This window comes from Triticum aestivum, chromosome 6D (assembly GCF_018294505.1).
Source record: "Triticum aestivum cultivar Chinese Spring chromosome 6D, IWGSC CS RefSeq v2.1, whole genome shotgun sequence".
Classification (NCBI taxonomy): Eukaryota; Viridiplantae; Streptophyta; class Magnoliopsida; order Poales; family Poaceae; genus Triticum; species Triticum aestivum.
In genome coordinates, this window is record NC_057811.1 from 188,529,238 (window position 1) to 188,554,685 (window position 25,448).

Genomic DNA, 25,448 nt, shown 5'->3' on the forward strand with positions numbered 1-25,448 from the left:
GTTCAAATTTTTCAAATTCTGCTTGCTGCAAGTTTGGACCAGATTTGCCATTTTTGGTGAAATACATTATTTTTCTTCTCCAAAAATTCTGAGATAAATCAGGCAGCCCCCAGATGCATTGAGAGACCACCTCACCAAAGATCAGCTCCAGAAAAATTTTCCACATGCCAGAATCATTTCATTGAACAGCTGGCGTGCACAGTTTCTGTCAAAGTTCAAAAATTCAGTGTTTCAGTTCAGACGACAGTGTCGTTTCTTCAGAACCGCGGCCTCAATCTCACCAGTGCACGCGTTGGCGCCTTGCTCCCTGCTCCTCCTTCTTATCCACCGCGCCGCACGGTCGCCTGGACGGTTGCGAGCGTCGGCGGTGAGCTGGCAGAGGTGCGTCGCCCCCGTGAGCGGCGGCAGCAGGACTTGCTACGGCTGCTAGAGAGGCGCAGCAAGGGACGGCGCCGTCCAGCACCGCCCACACCACCAGAAGCCTACGTGTGGCCGTCTTCTTCCCCGTGCACGCTGCAGCACAGTCGCCATGGCCTGAGAGGCGCAGAGCACGCTCTCTGCCGCCGATGGGCCCGTGAGGCCGTTCCGTCGAAGACTTGGAGTATCGCCCAAGTCTGCCCAAGTTTAGCTACGGGATGAAGCCAGTGATCCAATCCGCAGCTGCCCCGACCCCTAAACCCCCGTTCGACCACTGCCTCGCCGTATTCATCGCCGGAGTTATCCGTTCTCGGCAACCGCCTCCGACCGGCTATAAAAAGGAGTCTCGAGCTCGCCTTCGACCCAACACCACTCCTACATCTCACCAGAGCCACGCCTAGCTACTAGGGAGACCTCTTGGAGGCCTTCTTCCCCGACTCCGGCCGCCCCGATCCGCTTCGGGCTCCGGCACGATTCCCTCTGGTGAGACCACCCCCGCCTCCCAAACCGTGCCAGTCGCCTCCTAGTACACCCACTCCTCTAACCCGAGCCTCAATTTGACATTGCTGCCCTCCCCGGCGAGATCCACCACCGCCCGAACCACCGTCCGCTGGAGTGGAGGCCGCCGTCGACGTGGTGCTCGCCGACGACCAACTCCACCACCCACAGACGCGGGAGAGCACCGTGAGTCCGTAGGTGCCATCCACTCCCCCTACCTCGCCGTGGATCGCCGCCGGCGACCACCGCGGCCCTCGGGCGCCGGGGGCTCTGTTTTGATTTTAAACCTGACGGGTGGGACCCCCTCGTCAGCCTCTCTCTTTATTCGAACCGTTTTCTGAAAAGCGCCTTCGGGCAAAGTACGTCTTCTGTTTTTATAAACTAGCCCCTGGAAACTTTCTGTTTCATCACAAATTAGTCCCTGGACTAAAACCTTTATAACTTTTAAACAAAAGATGATTTTGAGTTGATTCTTTTTCTGTCATCTTTGTTTTTCTGTCTAGTTTTTTATCATATTTATTTGAAAAATATTTGGAACAACTTTTATGCACACACGGTATTTACGTTAGTATGCGATTTCTTTATACCGTAGATACCGGAGGAGGTGACGGAACCGCGAACTTCGCCGAGCTAGACTCCGACTACTCTGAACCAGGCAAGCATGTTTGAACCTTTGATATGATGAGTGTTTTGCATGTTTTCTTGAATAGTTAGTTCATGGCATGTTTATATGAGCATCAGTGAGTGTTATATTGCATGCAAGGCAACTACCAGTATGCTTCGAAACTTGATGTGATCATTTGATGGGAGATAACATGATCATGTGGTGACATGAAAGGTGGTAAGATGGTATTGTTGAAGCATGCCAGTCTTATGTCAACCGTTAAACTCCAGTGTTAACGTGGATCAAGCCACGTTACCGTCCGTCCCCTTTTCGTGCTGCCACATGTTTTCTGCAAAGAATACGGTTTAGTAAGTTGCAAACCTCTTTCCTCGTACACACCAAATAGAGGGGCCGTGATGAGGGTTCCATGGCCCTGGATTAAAGCCCGTCATCCGGTCAGGGGGCATGGGTGTTTCCGGTTGGGACCGAGAGGGGGGCACCCCTTAGAGCGCGTGATATAAATTTGATCCCATGCTACTCGAGGTTGTGGCCTCCCCGTCTTAAAGTTTTTCTTGAACGTTGCCTAGGGTGATCCCTGGCAGCGGAATGTGGAATGGGTGTGTACTGGTTAGATGTGTTTCTCCTAAAATACCGTAAACGGAACTAGTCCTTTGTGACTACTGAAATCCGTTGGCTGTGGTTAAAGAGTACAAACTCTGCAGAGTCAAAACCATCCGCGTAACCGTGTCCATGGTCAAGGATCTTTGTCAACATATCCATATCAGTATCAGTATCAGTCCGTCTCAGCGTCAGTCTCTGTGTCAGTCTCAGTGAAAATCCCCGGTGAATAAACATGAATGGTAAACCCGGCTGAATGTTATTCCTGTGGATGGACTAACCAGTTTATTATTACATACATGAGTATTCCCTTGAGATGATTTAAATTCATGAGCTACTTGAATTCGAATAATGAAATATAAGCCCTTTATGTGATGTCGCTCAGACGTCCGACTGTGGCACTCTTGTTATTTACTTTCGATATAAGCCCTTTATGTGATGTCGCTCAGACGTCCGACTGTGGCACTCTTGTTATTTACTTTTGATATAAGCCCTTTATGTGATGTCGCTCAGACGTCCGACTGTGGCACTCTTGTTATTTACTTTTGATATAAGCCCTTTATGTGATGTCGCTCAGACGTCCGACTGTGGCACTCTTGTTATTTACTTTCGATATAAGCCCTTTATGTGATGTCGCTCAGACGTCCGACTGTGGCACTCTTGTTATTTACTTTTGATATAAGCCCTTTATGTGATGTCGCTCAGACGTCCGACTGTGGCACTCTTGTTATTTACTTTGATATAAGCCCTTTATGTGATGTCGCTTAGACGTCCGACTGTGGCACGCACTGTCGTTTATATTTCAATATGAGCCCTTTATGTGGTGTCGCTCTGAGGTCGCTCTGATGCCCGACTGCGGCATTGTTAATTTATTTTTACCTTTCGAGGCATCGCTTCAGACACCCGATCGGTCTTCAGCTATTTTATTGGGATTTCGGGAGGACTACCGCCTGACTTCCTTTTTATTTATCGTGCAGTGCAATTTATTATCTGAGTGCGCAATACTAATCTGCTCATGTGCATCATGTTTGCATTTGTTATATCTTATGTCCAAACTCTCTTGTGAGTACATTCAAAGTACTCACCTGGCTTGTTGATTTGGCCAGATGTTGACGAAGGCGATCTTATGGATGAAGAGTTCGATAGCGAGTCCGACGCCTAGAGGAGTCCCAGTCAGTTCCGTGCGATCCTGGAATTGGTCACTTGTGTTATATACGCTTCCGCTACACCAATAAAGTCATCGAGCCTCACTCCGACGCTCGATGAGTTGTCAGATTTAGGAGTCATGTCACCCACTTCGCTGTGACATATCCACCACCACTTTTATTACGAGTCAGTAGTTATGCCACCATACTCCTTGTGTCATATCCGCCCTTATGTATTATATCGGCGTGCTTGTAATAAATTGTTGAGCAACCTCAACTCAACCTTGTATAATATTTAGTACTTCTGGATTTCTGTATCAAGGATTTGTCCACCAGTAAGAAGGATTCTTCTATACTGGTTTGATATAAGGGTCGGTTTCTCAATAAATGTTCTATTGGAAAACCGGTTCTAACATTATGTCGAATGGAAGGAGCTCAATGGCCCATTTGGCGATCCGGCCCGTAGCATCGCGGTTGTTTATTATGTCATTGAGTGGTACTTCAGAAGCCACCGTGATCGAACACTCCTGGAAGTAGTGTCGTAGCTTCTGGGATGCTATGAAGACCGCGTATGCTATCTTTTGATAATGGGGGTACCGGGATTTGCATGGTGTGAGGATAGTGGATACGTAGTATACTGGCTTCTGAACCGGGAATTTGTGTCCGTCCTGCTCTCGTTCAACGACGAGCACGACGCTCACCACCTCGTGTGTTGCCGATATGTATCATGACATAGGTTCGCCGACGTTCGGCGCGGCCAGGATTGGGTTGCTCGCTAGAAGGGTTTTTATTTCTTCCAGTCCGGCCGTTGCCAGATCTGTCCACTCGAAGTGATCGGTGCGTCATAGAAGGCGATAGAGTGGTAATGCCTTTTCTCCCAATCTGGAGATAAAGCGGCTTAAAGCTGCCACGCAACCGGCGAATTTTTGAACCTGTTTAAGGTCCGTTGGCGTAGCCAATTGTGACAAAGCTCAGATTTTGGCTGGATTTTCTTCAATTCCTCAATTGGAAACGATGAAGCCCAGCAGTTTTCCAGCGGGGACACCAAAAACACACTTATCCGGATTGAGCTTAATGTTATATGCACGAAGGTTGTCGAATGTGAGACATAAATCGTCTATGAGTGTTTCGACGTGTCTGGTTTTGATGATGACGTCGTCCACATATGCTTCAACTGTCTTGCCGATCTGTTTCTCCAGGCATGTTTGAATCATGTGTTGGTAGGTGGCGCCGGCGTTTTTGAGCCCGAAGGGCATGGTGTTGAAGCAGAATGGCCCATATGGGGTAATGAATGCTGTTGTGGCTTGATCGGACTCCTTCATTTTGATGGTATCTAGAATATGCGTCGAGGAAGCACAGTGAGTCGTGTCCTGCGGTAGCATCAATGATCTGGTCGATGCGGGGGAGGGGGAAGGGATCCTTGGGGCAAGCCTTATTGAGGTCTTTGAAATCGACGCACATGCGCCAGGATTTGTCCTTCTTTCGCACCGTCACTAGGTTTGCCAGCCAGTTCGGGTGTTTTATTTCTCTAATGAATCCAACCTCGATTAGCTTGGCTAGCTCCTCCCCCATAGCTTGCCGTTTGCCTTCGGAAAAGCGCCGCAGTGTTTGCTTGACGGTTTATATCCCTTCAATATATTGAGGCTGTGTTCCGCCAACTTGCGTGGGATTCCTGGCATATCAGAAGGGTGTCCGGCGAATATATCCCAGTTCTTGCACAGGAACTCTTGTAGCGTGGCGTTAACCATTGGGTCTAGTTGTGCTCCAATAGATGTTGTCTTCTTGGGGTCCGTTGGATGGACTTAGAATTTGACTATTTCTTCTGCCGGTTTGAAGGAGGTGGATTTGGGTCGTTCGTCTAGGATCACATCATCCCTGTCCACCGTGGAGCGCAGTGCAGTTAATTCTTTTGCTGTGAGGGCTTCAGATAATGCCTCAAGGGCCAGGGATGCGGTTTTATTTTCGGCGCGGAGTGCTATGTCCGGATCACCGGCGAGAGTGATTATGCCGTTGGGCCCGGGAATCTTACGCTTCATGTACCCGTAATGAGGTATAGCTTGGAAGCGTGTAAATGCAGCTCGCCCCAACAGGGCGTGATATCCGCTGTTGAAAGGGGCCACTTGGAAGGTTATCTCTTCGGACTGATAATTCTCCGGCGTGCCGAATACTGCATCAAGTGTGATTTTTCCCGCACACCACGCCTCCCGACTGGGAATAATTCCTTGGAAGGTCGTGCTGCTTTGCTCGATGCGGCTCCTGTCTATTTCCATTTTGTGGAGTGTATCCTCATAGATGAGGTTTAGTCCACTGCCGCCGTCCATGAGAACCTTGGTGAGCCGAAAGCCGTCCATGATTGGACTGAGGACCAAGGCGGCTGGTGCTCGGGCTGTCCTGTATTTTGGTTCATCACCATCATTAAAAGTTATAGCCATGTCGTTCCAACGGTTTATTGCTGCGATTTGGCAGACTTCGGCGAGTTCGCGGAGTGCCCTTTTGCGCCTATTGTTTGAAGCAAATGTCTCGAAGAGTGTCAATACTTTGAGGCAGTCGTCTTCTGGGGGTGTTGTTCTTGGGTATTCTTGGTGAGGATATCCTCGCCGCTCTTGGCCACTTGCCGGAGTATCCAACATGCTCTAAGGTTGTGGGTTGGTGTGTTATCCGGTGTTGTGTGTATTCTGCTTGGCCTATCGAGCCATCCTTCCAGAACGGTTCCGCGCCCCGTAATGGGCTTATATTTCTTTACTATTGGACCGAGCGTGCCACGAGGGTGCGCCATTTTCGCCTGACCGAGGGGTTGAGTGGGGACCGATGATTCCCAACGGGCTGCCTGAGTTTTCCAGGCGCTTTCCATTGTGTTGTACTTCTGTACGATAGTTGCCAAGTCAGCGAAGTGTAATATGCGATGGCGGTTGATGGCATTAAGGATTCATTCGTCCGTGCAATTGTTGCGGAACGCTGAGATCGCGTCTTCGTCGCGGCAATCTTTAATCTTGTCTTTGACAAGGAGGAATCTGGCCCAAAAGTGGTGGACCGTTTCCTGAGACTGCTGTTGTATGCTCATGAGAGCGCTTATGTATGGGTGGGTGGGTGGATTTAAATCCGAACCCTGACCCAACTTTGGATCCGGAGTCTGAAGATCTTCCGGACTTAACAAAGCATGCTCCGGTATATCAACTGATTTTTTTAGGCTTGTCGTCCGATTCTATGTTCGGAGGACAAGGCGTGTCTTTCTGCCGGTGGGTGTCCGGCTCTTCGAGATTAGAGATCCGAACATAGTTCGTCCTCAGTATAGAGGAAGTGTTGTCTTGCTCCTCGACTACCTCTATCTGGTGGGTGATCGGCGGAGTTTTAATTTATCTCTGGTCGGGTTTAAGCCCAATCCAATCGTAGTCTATAGCGACTCCCAAGGCGGCGATGTGATCTAGGAGTTCGTTTACAGACGATAACTCCGTCGGATCCATCCGTTTGGAGTATTCGGAATCAATGTGGAGGCGATTTTCGATGACTCGAGAGGTCATCGTCGGCTCAAGGGCCAAACAGGCGGTCATGATGAAGCCGCCCAGCCGGAGGGTTTGGCCTGGGGCCAGGGCTCCTCCGGAGGTGATATTTTCCTTGACGACAAGGCGAGCCATCAACCCTTTTGACGACGGCACATTGGAACTCTCAATGAAAGCACGAATGTCGGTGTCAAAACCGGCAGATCTCAGGTAGGGGGACCCGAACTGTGCACCTAAGGTCGATGGTAACAGGAGACAGGGGACACAATGTTTACCCAGGTTCGGGCCCTCTCTATGGAGGTAATACACTACTTCCTGCGTGATTGATCTTGGTGAATATGGGTGTTTACAAGAGTTGATCTACCACGAGATCCTAATGGCTAAAACCCTAGAAGCCTAGCCTGTATGACTATGGTTATGAGTATTGGCCTCTACAGACCTAGCCCTCCGGTTTATATAGACACCGGAGGGATCTAGGGTTACATAAGGTCGGTAAGAGAGAAAGGAATCTTCATATTCGACCGCCATGCTTGCCTTCCACGCCAAGGAGAGTCCCATCCGGACACGGGTGGAGTCTTTGGTCTTTGTATCTTCACAGCCCATCAGTCCGGCCCATGGCTAACAGGCCGGACGCCCGAGGACCCCTTAGTCCAAGACTCCCTCTATGCCTGCTTCAACCCGTAGAGAGAACGGGAGAGCAAGCACACGTGGTCCGGATGGTCGGCGTCGACGAAACCAGTAGATTGCTGACAGAACACCTGCTCGTCGAGGTGGCCATGCAGAAAAGCATTGGACACGTCGAGCTGGTGAACGGGCCATGCGCGAGAGACAAAAAGCTGGAGAACAGCGCGAATCGTGCCCGGTTTGACAACCGGGGCGAAGGTGTCGGTGAAGTCCACGCCGGCGCGCTGGCGAAAGCTGCGCACGACCCAACGCGCCTTGTAGCACTGAAGGGAACAGCCGGGGTGAGTCTTGTGGCAGAAGACCCACTTGCCAGTGATGACGTTCGCACGGGGAGGCCGCATGACAAGCTGCCACGTACGGTTGCGCTGCAGGGCGTCGAACTCCTCACGCATCGTAGCAAGCCAGTTCGGATCCTGAAGGGCTGCGCGAACGGAGGTGGGAAGCGGGGACGGGGCCGAGGTGGACGCGGCACACGCGTACTCGTCGGAGGTGTAGCGCGTGCTAGGACGGAACGTCCCAGTCCAAGCCCGAGTGACCACAGCTGTGAGAGGTGCGGCGGCAGCTGGCGGAGCCGAGAGGGCGACCGGCGAGGGTGAGCTCGAGCCGGTCTCCGGAGCGGCCGAAGGGGCCGAGGCGTCGGGGGCGGCCGGCGCCAGGGGCAGCCGAGGGGGCGCCAGGGCCGCCGCGGCGATGGCCGCAGCGACAGGGGCGGCTGAGGAGGCCGCGGCGACGGGGGCCGCCGAGGGGGCCGTGGCAACGGGGGCTGCCGGTGCCGGGAGCGCGGGCAGGGCCAAGCCCGGTGCACGGCGGGGCGGTTCGCCGGAGGTGGAGGCAGGGCGAACCACGCCGCGGGAGACGCCGAGGGTGATGGTACCTACTGAAACGGGAACACCAACTCATCAAAGTACACGTGCCGCGAGGTGAAAACGCGGTGGGACACTGGATCATAGCACCGGTAACCTTTGGTGTTGGGAGGATAACCAAGGAAAATGCAAGGAAGCGACCGGGGAGCGAGTTTGTGAGGTGCAGTGGACGCGGTGTTAGGATAACAGAGATGCCCAAAAATGCGAAAACCATCATAAGATGGAACCGCACCGAAGAGGAGCTGGTGAGGAGTGTAGTTCCAGCGTGGATGACACGGCCGAATGTTTATGAGGAGGCTAGCGGTCGTGAGCGCGTCTGGCCAGAACCGAGGAGGCACATAGGAGCGGAAGAGCAACGTGCGGACACTGTCATTAAGAGTGCGGATGACGCGCTCGGCGCGACCATTCTGCTGTGACGTGTAGGGGCAAGTGAGGCAAAAGATTATGCCGTGCGACGCAAGAAGATTGCGGACGGCGACATTGTCAAACTCCTTTCCGTTGTCAGTTTGCAAGGCAAAAATAGGATGACCGAACTATGTGGTGACATATGAGTAAAAGGCTGTGAGTGTGGCAAGAGCGTCGGACTTGCGACAGAGAGGAAATGTCCACACATAATGAGAGAAATCATCCAATATCACCAAATAGTATAGGTAACCCGTGTTGCTCGCAACCAGGGACGTCCAAACATCGCTATGTAATAACTGAAACAGAAAAGTGGAAATGTTTGTAGACTCGCTAAAGGGAAGACGAACGTGCTTGCCAAGATGCCAATCCTCACAAGAGTGGTCGTCAACCTTATTACATGAGAAAGAAAAACTCTGAAGAATCTGACGCATAACGGTGGAGTTGGGATGGCCGAGGCGGGTGTGCCAAAGATCAACACTAGCAGCGAAGGCGGCAGGACGACGGGTGGTGGTGGCACCGGAGGGATGCACCGGGTAAAGCTCGTCCGGGCTGTGACATCGGTGGAGTACCATCCGTGTACGGGCGTCCTTCGCAGAAAAGCCGATATCGTCAAATTCAAGAATGATAGGGTTCTCACGAGCAAGGCGACGAACAGAAACTAGATTGGTAACTAAGTTAGGAGACACAAGAACATTAGACATGTTAACGGGAGTAGAAGTAGAAGGAAAAGACATATGACCGACATGTGTAATGGGAATGGAGGAACCATTACCAAGAGTGATGCAAGTGGGAGTATGAATAGGAGTGGCGGAAGTGAGGTTACCGGGATGAGCAGTCATGTGAGCGCTGGCGCCCGAGTCCATGTACCAGTCACCGCCGCCATCGTAGGAGCTCGGTGATGGGACGGAGTGCAGAGCAGCGAGAAAGGCCAGGTTCCACGGTGGCGGCACCTGGGCAGGGAGAAACCCTCAGTAGGCGGGCGCGGGCGTGACGTCGTAGGCGCCGTAGGCGGGCGCGGGCGGGGGCGCCGTAGCCACTGTAGGGGGCGGCGTTCTACGCGGTGAAGAGTGCCTGGTGGCTCGCTGACCGAGGCCCGAGGATGCCCGGAGCGGGAGCCCGAGGAACAGGCATCGAGTACGCGTGGACGACGCTCGTCCACGGGTTGGTGCCGTAAGTCCAGGGCGGGCTGGCCTGCTGATGTTGCTGCTGACGAGGGTCCCCCTTGCGCCTGTTTGCGACTGGCCCCGCGGCGGTTGCCGCGGCACCCGCCACCCTGCTATAGCTACTGGGAGACAGCAGGTGGGGCGGGGGGCGTGGGCGGGAGGGGGTAAAACCCCGGAGGCACGGGGGGCACCGGCTGGTGACGGGGCGCAGGCGCGGGCGTGGCGGCCAGTGGAGGGGCACCACGCGAGGTGCCGGTGGCGAGCGCGTGGTGCTGCACGCGCTTCTTGACCCCCTTCATCCGGCGCTCCTCCAACCGCAAGTATGCCGCGAACTTGGGAATGGAGAGCTCTGGTATGAGGGAGAGGTTGGAGGCGGTGTTACCGAAGTCCTCGTTGAGGCCGACAGTGATCGTGCTGAGGAGGAGGTCGTCACCAACCTTGGTGCCAATGTCATGGCGGCATTAGTCATTGATAGACTGATCATCCTGATGATAGTGAAAAAATTCTTGCTGCAAAAAAAACGTGGCACTGAAGCTTGTTGTCGGTGAAGAGGCCGTTGAGCTTGACCCACACGGCACGGGCGTCAGCACCATCGCTCACGACCGTGTGAAACAGGTCCTTTGAGATGGTGGTGAAGGACCATCGGATGAGCGTGGCGTCAATCGCGGTCCACTTGGAGTCAGCCACCATGGCACGGGAGTCGACGGAGCCGTCAACGTGATCCACGGAGTTGTTCTCGCGGAAGAGCAGCGAGAAGTACGTCTTCCACGCGAAGTACATGGGGTCGGTGGCATCGCGGACGACGGGGACGCGGTCCTGGATGTTGATGTCGCGGATGTTAGCGGGGTCCGGCCCGGCGAAGGGGTTGGAATAGGAGGAGGCGAAGGAAGACATGGCGGCTCGGTGGTGATGCAAGCGAGCAGCGGCGATGCGGGTAATGCGATTGGTAGACGTGGCAGCTAGCGAGCGGCGCGGGCGTACCAGGGAGCGAGTCGGCGCACGTGGCTGGTAGCGAGCAAGCGCACGCACGACATTTAGTGGGCAGCGGGGCTGGTAGCGCGCGATGCAGTCGTGGCTAGCGAGGCGAAAGAGAGCGGGACCGAGCGGCGGCTAGCGAGAGCAATAGCGAGCGGGATCGAGCGGGAGCGAGCAGGACCGAGCGGCGCGGCGCAGGAGGGAAGGCGCGACGCGGGGGCAGTGGCGGTGGCGGCAGATCACGACGGCGGCGGCTAGGGTTAGGCGGAAGCGGGAGAGGATCGACTTGCGATACATACCTTGTAGAGAATGGTTTGGTGCATCGATATCTCATTTATCGTGCAATAGGCACATATATATAGGTACGAGGGGTGCGACCGGTATCGTGTCTCCTAAGATACATGTACATATAGAGGGAGACAGACACAACCGGTACTGCATACAATACCCAGACGTACGTACATGTACACATGTTCAACAGCCCGTCCGGTGGGTCCCTGCTGTCATGTGGAGGAATCATTATTTTATGCGTAATAAGGAGGCACTTCCTTGCTACGGCCGTGGACCCAGCTGTCAGCCTCTCCACATATAGTACTCTTCCGATGGAAGTCGTTCCTTGACCTTGTTGACCACACCGCCCCGAGAGCACCAGGGCGGTGGACGATGGCAGGGCCTAGGAAGGGGACGACTCGGAGCCGGGGAAGACGCGGTAGTGGATGCCCACTCGGAGAGGAGTACGGGGGTTCACTGGTTCGGCTTGGTGTGAGGCTGCCATCGCCGCAGGGCCTAGCCAGCAGTGGGAGTAGTAGGGGGTGGTGAGACCTCCGTGGCATCACAGCCGGCCGCAGGAGGCGGGAGCACGCGGCACGACCGACGCTGGTTTGGGCGGCTGGAGCAAGAAGACCAGAGGTTGAAGAAGCATGACGGCCGTTGGATGGACATCGTACGATCACTGCAGCTAGAATCGTTTATCTTGACTAAGTTGACAAAGCCCTTGGTACGCGTCAACTTAGTAGGCCCACAGGTCAGCCTCCAAAACGGTGCGCCCCAGATGTCATGGGAGGAATCATTTTTTGGGCGGCTGAAGCTAGAATATCCGAGATTGAAGAAGAAGCACGGCATACGTTGGATGGACATCCAACGGCCACTGCTGCTAGAACCGTGTGTTGACTATAAGTTGACAAAGCATTGCATATGCGTCAACTTACTTTTTTTAGGGGACGCATCAACTTAGTAGGCCCACAAGTGTGTGGCAGAGAACATATAGCCCATTTACGATTTGCAAGAATGTACAGCTCATTTTTGAATTCTAATGGAATTTACTACAACCCATTTACAGTTTGTTAAAAGTACAACCCATTTTCTAGCTAGGACAATGATTAATAATTTCAACCAACCATTCAAAACAGAATTCAATAAAATTTCCCACATTTTGATGGGATCCGAAATATTTTTATCCTGAAATTTCTAGTCAGATTAAATACAATTTCAAAATAAATTTGTATTACGTAAAAATCCAATGAAATATTGCGCAAGCAACAAGTAATGAAATTAAAAATTTCAAATTCCAAAAATAATATTTATAAACTAATTACGTGTTGGTTGCATATTTTTATAGTTACTGCCCTGTTTTTTTAATTACATCCCATTTATTATTTCTTAAACCATTTCTTGTTAAGCCTAATGCATAGCTCCTAGGAAAGATTTGCAACCTTGCATGGGTATTTTTCAAAAAAAAAAGTATAGCTGGGCTAGCCATTTTCAGCTTGAAAAAATTTAATATCTGGCTGGATATCTAGCCTGGGCTAGACGGGCCACAGCCCGCCCAGTTAATACCCTGCTCTCCTCTGAACAACAATGAAAACATTGCTCAAGAAAAACTCTACAGTGCTCACACCTCAAAAACAGAATTACTGCTCGAGCTGCTTGGTCCCAACTGTCGGCCGCTCCTTGTGCAATTCTCTCATTTATTGACTACATAGGTTGACAATAGTGTGGGACCGTGATGTTAGGAAACCAGGAGGAAGCAAAAAAATTATAGTTGTACATAATAAGGAGGCACTTGCGTACGTACGGCTATGGCCCTAGTGGGTCCCTACTGTTATCCAGTCAAAATAAAGTCATCTCCTGAATCCTCATGTTCGTTGACCATGTTGACAATGCTCGGCGCCTCAGCGAGCGCAACAACTTGAAGGACAATGGTGAGGGCCTCGCGGTCCCTACGGATGGTCTGATACAGCGCCTGCTGCTCATTCAGGAGGCCAAGATCATCGGACACCTATGAGCACCTTCGAGAGACTGAGATGACATGAAACGGTAAGGCCATGCTTGGGAGCTCTGGTTTTATTTCACACCTGTATTAAGATACAAGTGTAATTTACTCGTCATCGGAAACAACGCACAAATACAGGCATAATGAAACCGAGGGCCCGACGTCTGTAACGAAAACCGGCATGTTACGCGTGTAATTTGAGAGACCAGTGTATATTTTACTAGTCGAAATCAACCAACCAAGCACTTCGCCCGAGACCATATGCTTTTATTTGCAAGCGTCAGTTCTACAAGCGTTTTGGCTGGAAAACGACGATCCAATCATGGCCTCAGATGATGAGTTGGTCGGAAGATCATATGGTTTCACCTCTAACCTACCCGAGTTGTCGTATAGGCTATGAATGAAACATAAGACAATGAACTTCTTAAGCACAGAAACAACAGAAGAGTATGATCTTCACAACATGCAAATCACAGGCATTAGCTCAACATGCAAAACAATATGAAGCATTATTCTCAGGAGGCACGGTGAACAGCTCGTGATGCCGCATGCCACAACATTCCAAGCTCTACTTTGCAATCAAACTCACAAGGCCTGGCATTACATAGACAACATTCGGAACAAACTCTTAAAATACCTTACATAAGTCAACATTCATGTGACTACATCTCAGCAGAGTAAATATTTCTTAACTCAAGACGTGAATAGGAAAAATGATCGACGTTGCTCACAAAAAAGGGCGTCCCACTCAAAAATATCAAATGCATGTCTTCTGGCTAACATCAATGAGAAAAATTTGACAAGGTTTTCCAATTCCAATATATTAAACTAATGTCTTCTTGCTAACATCAATGATTAAACTTTGACAAGCTTTTCCCATTCAAAATATGTAATGCCTATGATTGCGGAACAAGCAGGGTTTGTCATCAGTTTGTCACCTGATAGTCCGGTGGCTCAAGGTGACAACGAATGATTAGAGAAGCATTCGATGTATTGTGCATGATGAAGTATTATGGAGGACACGAATCATCTGAACATTTTGTGCAGTTCCACTAAATCAATCTGAGCTTCCATGTGGATTTTGTATTCATATGCTGCAAGAAAACAAAGACACATCAGCACACATATGAATATTGGCCGCAATGTTAACCCACCAATCGGAGGACTAACAAACTAAAAGTGCGGTAAACAGATTACCATACCCAGATGCCCCATCATTGTTGCTTAGAATGACATTGGCAGACTTGGAGTCCTGTCCTGGCTTCTTGTACTTGTTTGGGCACTTTTGAAAGTCGGTACTGAAAGTCGGTACTGACCTTTCAAGACCAAGATTTAAAACAACTCGTGAGGAAGACCTGAGAGAGATCTCAACACATACATTGGAAATCCGGTCTCATTTTGTGTAGTTCCACCAAAATTAAGCGAAGCAAAATGTCGCAATAGCAACAAGTTGAATAGATATCCCTATTTTAATAGAGGCAAAAAAGGAATCAATTACTGGCCAATAAAGGAGGATGAAACATGCAGCCACAAAAATGGTAATCCCGCCAATCCCTAACAAGTGTTGAAGTTTTGAACTAAGATTCAATAGTTAATTCTGAGAGTGGCATTGCTTAATTTTACCAGCGGCATTTGATTCACAAAAAGCATAAACAGTTCCAGGGGAGAGTGGGCGCAACAACACCATGTGCTTCCATCTACTTATAAAGGGGGTGATGCAGAGTTTTGTTGTAACAAAGAAACAAGCATAATGTCTGGGTTGGAACAATTTTTGCTCACTTAATGGTAAAAGACATCAGTTCAATAGCTTCAATTCAACATTTATCCAAAACAATACCAATACAAGTAGCACAACATCTCAAAGCACACTGCAGTATCATGTGGATGAAAGTCGGTACTGACCTTTCTTGATCAAGATTTGAAACAACTCGTGAGGAGGACTGGAAACATATCCCAACACATATATGAAAATCCGATCTCCTTTTGTGCAGTTACACCAAAATTAAGCAAAGTCGCCGGTGTGACATTCAAGTTGAACTGCACAAAACACTTAAAACATAAGTGTTTCGCGTAGTGAAGCAAAATGTCGCAATAGCAACAAGTTGAATAGATATCCCTGTTTTAACCGAGGAAAAAAGGAATCAATTACTGGCCAATAAAGGAGGATGAAACATGCGGCCACAAAAATGGTAATCCCACCAATCCCTAACAAGTGTTGCAGTTTTGAACTAAGATTCAGTAGTTAATTCTAAGAGTGGCATTTCTTAATTTTACCAGCGGCATTAGATTAACAAAAAACATAAACAGTTCCATGGGAGAGTGGGCGCAACAACAACATGTGCTTCCATCTACTTATAAAGGGGGTGACGCAGAGTTTGTTGTAACAAAGCAACAAGAATCATGCCTGGGTTGGTCCCATTTTCGTTCACTACATAATGGGAAAAGACAGCAATACAATAGCTTCAACTCAACATTTATTTAAAACAGTACCAATACAAGTAGCACAACATCTCAAAGCACACTGCACAATCATGTGGATGAAGGCCTGTACTGACCTTTCATGAGGCAGACAAGATAAAATACGAATCTACCAACACAAATAGGAAATCCAATCTTGTTTTGTGCAGTTGCACTGAAATCAAGCAAAGTTGCCGGTGTGACATTTAAGTTCGCTATAGCAACATGTTGAATAGATATCCCTGTTTTAAGAGAGGCAAAAAAGGAAACAATTACTGGCCAATAAAGGAGGATGAAACATGCGGCCACAAAAAGAAGCATCTGCCTTATCTTGATGGAAAACAAAGTATAGGACTGCAGCATTTCTAAAACGGTTGCATTGATTCATATTAACAGAGAAATTCTTCTCTTAAAATAACATTGATTAAAAATGTAATTTACTTTTAACAATGTAATTGCTTCAATTTACCAGCGGCATTCTTAGATGACAACAAAAAAAATAGTTGTATGGGACATGCCAGCACCATGTGCGTCCACACGTATAAATCGGTGATGCAGAGTATGTTACCAAGCAACATATCTGTGTTGGTCCCGTATTTGTTCTCTTTGAACCTTTTTCCTATGTGAGGGCAGCAAATCTAGTCCTGCACAGACTACCCGACCCCCCAGTTTCTTTCCTTTTTCAACAAAGAGGTAGGTTCCTTACAGATGTGTGTACTGGGTTACCCCCTTTTTCCCTTTTCTACCAACAAAGCGGCTGGATAGCCAGTCTATACTGCTTTCCCTCCCTCCTTTCCTCATTGAACCACATCCTAGATTCATGCTCCACCCCACTGCACCCTTCTTTCCTCTTTGAACCAAGACCTACATTCGACTACAGAATCGAAAAAGATCCGCATGCAGCTAGAGGAATCACGGTTTCAAAGAAACTTATACCTTAGGGTCATCCTGATGTGGCAAGGAGGCCGGATCTGCCCACACTACATACGACAGCAAGGAAGAAGGGGTCGGTGGCCCTCCCGCACAGGCGCTTGGTGAAAGAGAACAACGCAGCCGACAGTGGATTGCCTCACTCGCCGAAGGCGATAGAGTGAATGCTGCACCTCCTCCCCTTCCCGGTGCGACGGGATCCGGTCGCCTCCTTCACCAGCTGTGAGGGGGGAGAGAGAGATAGAGGCCAAAGCAGTCTTGTTTAGATCTGGTGAAGAGGGTGAGAGACTGTGAATATAGCAAACCCTAGCAAAGGAGCTGAAGACAAAGTTGTGAGAAGGCTTAGAAATCAATACAAAACTTATGCTCTTAGTACCAACGTAGATCCTTCTTTGAGGAAACATTTGGTTCATATCCAATTGTGTGATAAAATTGCACCAACGTGAAAGACGACTGCGTCTCCTACGCAACCAATGTGAACTGATGAAGGATATCATCTTTGTGGGTAACACGCAAAGAGCACAGATGGAAGACAGCTTGTTTTTCATGGAAAATCGATCATCTTCACCAGCCGATGCAACCATGAGGCCCAACCATGAGCATCGATAGGTCATCGTGGTGATGTATCATCCATTTGGCATCAAGTTTGGGTGAGGCACCTATGAAGTTCGACAAATCCTCACTATGGTCGATTTCTTGTCAATAATCAAGCTCGAGGAAGGAAGACCCACGTGGCAGAGGACAGTGAGGCAGAACAACAATGGTCATCCAATTTTGTGCAGTTCCACTAAAATTGAGGAAGACATGCCCGGGTATGGAGATACGCATCACTGTTTGCAAAAACATAAAAAAGGGATATAGTGTTGTTACTTTGTTTTGGCAGTTGTACAAGATTAATAGCGACATCTCAATTGTCAATAAGAATTAATGAAGAGTACACCAACAAACAGAAGAATCATGATTATCTTGATGGAAACTAAACCAGGATACCTGGGAAAAAAATTCTTCATTTAACTAGTGATAGTATTAGATTAGCAGTAGCAATAGGAGCATATGGACAATGACCGCACAACCACCATGTACTTTTTGTCGAAACAACATGTATACCTCCACTGAGGCATAAACCAGGACAACTTTTCGAGTGGCATTTCCTCTATAATAGTAGGTGATGTTGGACCAGCCGACAAACCCTAGCTACTGTACATGGGGAGCTGGGGAGTAGTCGCATAGCAGAAAACCCACATGCATCGACCTGGGGAGCTGGACCACTACAAGAAATTATACCTCAGGTGGGCGAGATGTCTCTTAGGCGGTGGGCGGGATCTACCCACACGACGGCAGCGAACAAGGGTGCGGAGGACCTTCGTCCGCGCCAACGATGGCTCCGAGAGGACGGTGCGCATCGGCTTCCTCCATCGCCGACGGCGACAACGTCAACGCTGCACCTCCTCACCTCCCGCAGCGGACGGGATTCGGCCGGATCTGTGACCACCAGTGAGGAGAGAGATAGAGTGGACACTATCATCTTGTTTTGATATGGAGAGGGTGAGAGAGCGAGAGGCGAGAAACCCTATCAAACAAGAAGCTATATATACAATGGAGTAAAAAAATCTCTCCATAGCAGTGGTTTTAAATAAAATACGCGTGTTCCCGAAAAAAAAGAAACGAAAACTGGCGGACAATTTCTTTTAACGTACCAAGAAAGAAAACTCTATCAAAAACACGCCCCCGCTTCCAGGTCGCGAGAGTCGTTGCGCACACACACATAGACATAGACATGCATATCCATGTTTACGTAAAATTCCATCTCCATCTCCATCTCCATCTCCAATCATATTTGTCCAACTGGCACATTATTTACGTTGTTAATTATATACGCAACAATATTGACTACAACATATCTTGTTTGCGGGCGTTTGGACCGCTGCCACGCCCGCTCCTGACCAACCCGAATCCTCTTCATTACCCGCGCGTGCTTCCCACCCGAAACGGTTAGTGCCGCATTCATGCCCAGCCAGAGCGGACACGACCTCTCACTGGCGCAGGCATTGAAGGGTCGCGCCGGCCAAGAGAGCGTCGCCCGCGCCACTTCCCGGTGCACGCGACTGCTCCGCGTTCAAAGGTCGCAATAGCCGGCCACAACATGCATGTTAAAAGTTCTTGGGAGTCCGTGCTACAGCTAGCTGTCCTCCCCCAACTCATCAATCTCTTCCAGTAGTGCTAGTAATCCATGGCGCGATCCATCGACAAGTAGGCGGGAAAGTTATCGTATACTTGGTTTGCAGCGAGTGGCATGCCGAGCGACCATGTGGGGCGGAGCCGTGGAGGAGGGTGAGACACGCACGCGACATACGTGATTTAAACGTTGGTTTTGCTCGATGGCGCGATCCAACGAAACGGAACGTTGGTTTCTCTCCCTTTCCAATTTTTCTACGGAAAAACAGAAACTTTCCACTCTGTTTTCATTCTTACTCCAAGGTTGCCCCGTTACAACATTCCATCAAATACAAAGGAAACTAACACGCGTGCTGATGCATCTCAATGATTCACAGATGATAGCCAATATTTACTTCACAACTAAAGACAAAAGTTGTGAGAGCATGTACAAAAGAAAAACTACTGATGGGGTCACTATGAGTTAAACCCTAAACCCTAAACATGATTTAATTTCCTGGCTAGGTAGAACCTGTCGAAGGAAAGACGGCTGGCACCTTCGGATCATATGATGCTTTTGTGCAGTTCCACTAAAATCGAGCTGAGCATCCCTGATGGCAAAGATATTGAAGAAGTGTGATCAGAATAATAGTACTGGCACTAGTTCATGGGACATAAACTCATCACAAGCAGAAGCCGATAGAAGTAGAGAAAGATCGACATGGAGATGGAGCTACGTGGGGAGTTGCGGCAGTGGAGCAAGCCGGCTCCAAAAGGAAGATGTACCTGGGACGTTGGGCTGTAGCTAGAAGGGCGGTTGGGAGGCGGCATCAGCCCATACCGCGGGGACCCCCGATTGGGACGCACCGACTGCGGTTTTTTCTCCCTCACCCATGGCGACCATGTCTATGCAGAACAGCATTCCCTTCCCCCAACATTGTTCTATGTTTGTGAAGAGAGAAACCCAAGCAAGCAGGCTTGTAGCTTAGGCTCCTGCTAGTGTATATATAGTGGTTTTCTTTTTCTCTCCATATCAACCATTTTATATTGCGTATGTGTCACTGAAGAGTGAAATGATGGTTGCTTCTTCCGACTAACTTACTGTGTGATTTGACTGCTCCTTAGTGGCCCCTACACGTACTCCCCCTACGTGTATGACCGTTCCTGAGTCTCACTTGTGCTTATCTCTATTTTCTTGCATGACACGTAGACAGGATGCGCATAGAGGAATTTGGTTACTGCACGTTGTTATGTAGTACTACTAGTACCCACTCCCTCCTTCCGGTTCACTACTGGTACTCCCTCCGTCCTGGCTTATTGGTCCCCTTTGTACTCAATTCATGGGATCGTTTTCCTCAAGAAATTGTCTTTACCAACGTATTAATATCGGGAATGCATGCGTGAACAACGAATGATTAAACCTTGCATGCAACGTTTTGACAAAGCATTGACTTATGGACATGTGAATGTGAGGGACTACAACCTCGTGCATGCATGCAACAGTCACACGTACACATGGGCGCAAAAACACGTGCGACGCCCTAATGCATGCATGTCCGAGCACACGAAGGAACACACACGGTCACCTTCAAGTGCTCAACCTACACGTGCATGCATTCCCGGAAAATGTATATATTGAGCGCAATGAGCGTATTATGAAGTCCACTGACCGTATTTTTACAAATATACAGTGACAGCCAGTGTATTTATCTCGTTTGCAATTAAGCCATATTAACCGGAAAGGAGGCAGTATGGACTAGCATTACTTTGCTGTGTCCCGTCAACTTGCTGAACGAGGAGAAGCTTGCAGGACGGGAGAAGCTTGTGCGAGGTGGCTCGTAGTACAAGGAGAAAATTTTGACTAATGCAAGCTCTCCCTCGCTCAGGAGGTGCACGTGCAACAGTTAATTCGCTGTGAGATTGCTAGAAGCATACACTATACCATTATTGTTCAACTTCCCGAAGAGGCGAACAGCCAAGCGCAAAGTTTACTAGTACTAGTACTACTACTATAGAGGTATGTACTACTACTAGGAACCGGATGGAGGAGCGACTGCACTCTTATTTTATTTTAAAATGTGATAAAGAAATCTTCAACACATTTGGTTCTCTTCGAGGGTTCTCGCATGTGATAATGGAAGTTGATTGCATGGAACACTCGCCACAATTCTCGCTTAATTCTGGCTCATATCCTGTTACAAATAGGAGCGCTCGGTAATATTTTCTCCTTTTTTATTATTCAGCATGTAAATAGGTCAGCAAACCTTGCGGCGCATCTTTGTGCGAACTGTCCTGGCTGCACTTTGAATGTGGCCGAGAGCTGTGATGAAACACCTCGCTTCCTTCTTCTTTTTTTGCGGGGTACCTCACTTCCTAGTGACCAATCTCTTGGCCGATCATCCTAAGAATGCTCATATATGAATAAAGCTCTCTCATTTACCCGCAAAAAAGATTAAGCCATATTAACCGGAAAGGAGGGAGTATGGACTAGCACTACTTTTTGGTGTGTCCCGTCAACTCGTATTACGAGGAGAAGCTTGTAGGACAAGATGAAGCTCGCTTACGCCTTTTGACTAATGCAACCTACCATCGCCCAGGCGGTGGACATGCATCAACCCAGAGGCATACACTGTAGTACCCAACATGTGGAGTACCATCATTGTTCGACTTCACGAAGAGGCGAAGAGCCAAGCGCAAGGTTTAGTAGTACGAGTAGTACTACTACTAGAGCCGCATGGTGGAGCGTCTGTACTCTTATTTTATTTTAATCTCTGATAAAGTACACATTTATTCGGGAGAAGGGCAGAAAATGGCAGCCCAATGGTAGTATTAAAAAACATCGAACATGTAATGATGATATCGATCAACCATGCTCGAATATATCTTGGCCTCCGTGCGAGCCCGTATGTGTGTTCTCGCTCCTCGTCTCTCTCAAGGAACGGCGGGTTGGCCATTTTGCCGTCAATTGAGATCAGTTTGCTCACACTCGGGTCCCACATGTCAGTGATATGCCAAGAGGAAGTGCATTGACCGACTGGCCATATGCGTACTTGGTTTTGCACCTTCATACTACTCCTCCCTCCATCACAGTTTATAGGGCGCGCTTCATTCTGAAACATTTCTCTCCATTCATTTCCACCACCAGAGAGACTTTAGACGCGTTTGGTTTAATGCTCAATTAATTAGGGCGTGGTAACCGCAATCAAGTCCACAATTTTCTCTCGATGTACTACGGAGTGGAGTAAGTGCATGCATGTGTGTACCAGGGGTGGAAGCACTGCATGCATGTGTGTACGCATTATTTCCTCTAGTAATAGACGCCGTGCTATAATTACCAATGCTATTTTTCAGGCCGATCGCTAAACGCCTTCGTCCCAGAGATTTTTTTTTGAAGCGCGCTCTATAAACAGTGACGGAGGGAGTAGTATGAGCGGATTCAAAGAAGACCGTATTGATGGTTGCTTCTTCCGAGCAACTTACAGTGGGAAAGGTGGGGCTTATGATTTGACTGCTCATTACTACCTCCGTCCTGGTTTATTGGTCCCCATTGTATTTCGTGTCAAATTTTGACCATAGATTGAACTAACAAAATGTTCATGCATGTCACAAATTTTTTTATCATTGAAAACTATGTTCAAATATGAATCCAATGATATAATTTTCGTTGACATGCATTAACATTTTGTTAGTTAAATCTTTGGTCAAAATTTGGCACAAACTACAAAGGGGACCTATAAACCAGGATGGAGGTAGTACTCACTATTAGACTAGCCATAGTGGGAGTAACTTCAACAGTAACATCGAGTCTAACTCAGCAAATTTGCTTATGTGGCAATGAGTTAATGAGGAGAGAGGTAGTTTGAGTAACTTAGCTAGTTACTGTAACATCACATGTCCCAATGCAATATGAGTCTATAACCTAATAAATGAGGCTTTGCATGTTACAATACTTATGTTACTACCCACTATAAAGGTAGTAACATAGTCTAGGGATATGTGTATGTTACTAGTGTATGTTACTCTCCATTGTGCACTACTCTCTCCGTTCTTATATATACTACAGAGTATTTGTCTTTTTAGAGGTTTCAACGAGTGACTACATACGAAGCAAAATGAGTGAATCTACACTCTAAAATATGTCCATTTGAAATTTGTAAAAAGATAAATATTTAGGAACGGAGGAAGTATAATTTTTTGCATGGCACATGGACCCGGATGCTGAAGAGGCTTCTGGTAATGCTATCAAGCTTCCAGCATTTGTTCACATAATTGACGTACTATACAAATAATTTTCCAGCGACATGAAATTGTACAATGCTCTGAGCTTCAGCTTTTGTTTCGTGTGTCTTGCCATCCATGCTCTTTCGGAAACAATAAAAAACTAACTTCCTTGCTAATGCATCTCAATGATTAGCCGGTCAGAGCTAATATTTACATCACAACTGAAGACAAAGTTGTGAGAAGGTGTTAAATTAAAATTGATCCATGCTTTCATTGGCAGCAACGTCCCCCCAACTTTGTCTAAATCAACAAGGCATGCGAAAAAGTAGCTGTGTGGAGCATGCAACATTCAGATCATTTTGTGCAGTTCCACTAAAATAGAGCTGAGCATCCCTGTTCCAAAGATATTAAGTGTGATTGCAATAATATAGGACTATTGATGAAACAATAAACACACAAATAGAAGCCGGTCACCTTTGCAGTCTCTCTTAAGACTAACTAGTTGGAGAAGATTAAGCAAATAGTTGGAGAAGATTAGGCTCGGAGTTGGATGAGGAGGATAGAGCAAAACCAATCTCCCTTTGTGCAGTCGCACTGAAATGTAGAGACGTTGCCCGTGTGACATTTTAGTACAACTGCACAAAACACTCTTAAGTAAAAAGTGATTTGTGTAGTTCACCAAAAGGTCGCAATAGCAACGAGGTGAAATGGATAGCCCTGTTTGCAAAAAAGAGGTAGAAAGGAAACAATTACTGGCTAATAACAATTGAGGACACATACGACGACAAAAAAGAAGCATATTCCTTGTCCTAAGGGAAGATAACAACACATTTGTGTTTGTCTAAAACGGTGTGAGGACGAGATTGCAATATGGAAAGTACGCCGGATGAGCTACGTTTTGGGCAAAGAACTATGGAAGATCCATATGCAAGATTTTCCACATGCAGCGGCGTGGAAAGACGGGCAGTGCAGCAAGGCCGGAGGGGACACCTGGGGGTCGTCGGGATGTAACTAGGAGAGCGGCGGCGGGCGGGATCTGCCCATACTGCGACAGCGAGCAGGTGGCGTCGGCACTACCGCGCCGGAGCTTGGTCAGAGAGAACGGGGGGGTACCGCAGATCAGGACGTGCTGCCTCGGTGCCGTCGAACGGAGAAAGATGCACATTCTCCCTTTCCGCCGGCGGACGGGAGGCAGTTGGATCAGTGACCAACGGTGTGTGAGAGAGAGAGAGGGTACCGCCGCCTTGTGTGAGATACTCTGAAGAAAGACAAACCCAGGCAGGCAGGCTCCATTGTATATAGTGGAGCGGACTACCTTTCTCTCCATAAAAATCGTTTTATATTCTATGTATGTGCCATTGAGCGATATAACTTTATTTAAAAATAACGTGCCAACGCATCAACTCAAACTTTGTTTCGTGCACTCGTGGTACACGACCTCCGTAGGTAAACAACCGCTACACGCATTCAAATTAGCACGTGGGCTGCCATTTCGTACAAAAATGAGCTCAACCGTGTACCCGCACGGGTGTGGCTGGGCACGAAGCGTGAGTACGTGCACCTAGGGGTTGTGTGAGAAAGAAACAAACGTAGAGAGATATAGTGTGTGGGTTCGTGAGTGTTTTTTTTCTGGGGGGGGGGGGTTGAGAAATAGACAAGCAATATATGTGGATGATATTTCAATCAAAAAATGTAACATATGCAATGTGTGTGAAATAGAGTCCTGGATATATCATATATATAGAGGGGGCGATCCACGAGAAGAGAGTGGAGGTATCATAGGGTTGAGGTATCCATAGAATCGAAGAGAGGGATGATGATGATGTGTGTGTGTGTGTGTGCGCGCGCGCGATTGATCGATAAAGAGTGCCATCGAATTTGTGTGTGCCCACGCCAAAGATATAGGGTGTCTGGCCTACTGGAGCGTGAGAGGGGACAAGTGCAGTTTGTCTCTGTGGCATGGATACCTACCTAAAGCGCTCGACTATCGGTGTGTGGTGGGGGTGGGGTGGGGGAGACCTAATTAACTATAGAGGTACAATGGCTGATATATGTGTGGAGGAGGAGAGAGGCCTACCTTATGTATTGAGGGAGATCGATCGGCATCCATGCATATGTGTAGGAGAGGAATAAGGTTGGGAGAGAGACAGTGGTGGAGTTGCTTCTGACAAATGGTGGGAGAGACTTGCTAGACAAATGGAGGGCATGCCTGCAATATCAATAAGAGAGGGGATGGCTGCCTGTCTGTGCACGTGCGTGTGAGAGATGGGCCATGAGGCATGTACGAATGATGAGGGGGATGATATGGCTGTGGTAAGCAGATGTAACTACATTGGAAGATCAACCATCCTTTGTCAGAGAGAGGAGAGACATAACTTGTGAGGTACGTCGACCGATGGGTGGAGGAAAATAGTTAAAGTTAAACCTAGGTATATGTAGGGAGATCGATCGGTATACATGCATGTATGTGTTACAAGCAAATAGGGCCCGGGGAGACGGATAGAGAGAGAGGGGGATGCATCTATGAGGTGGTGCGAGAGGCATA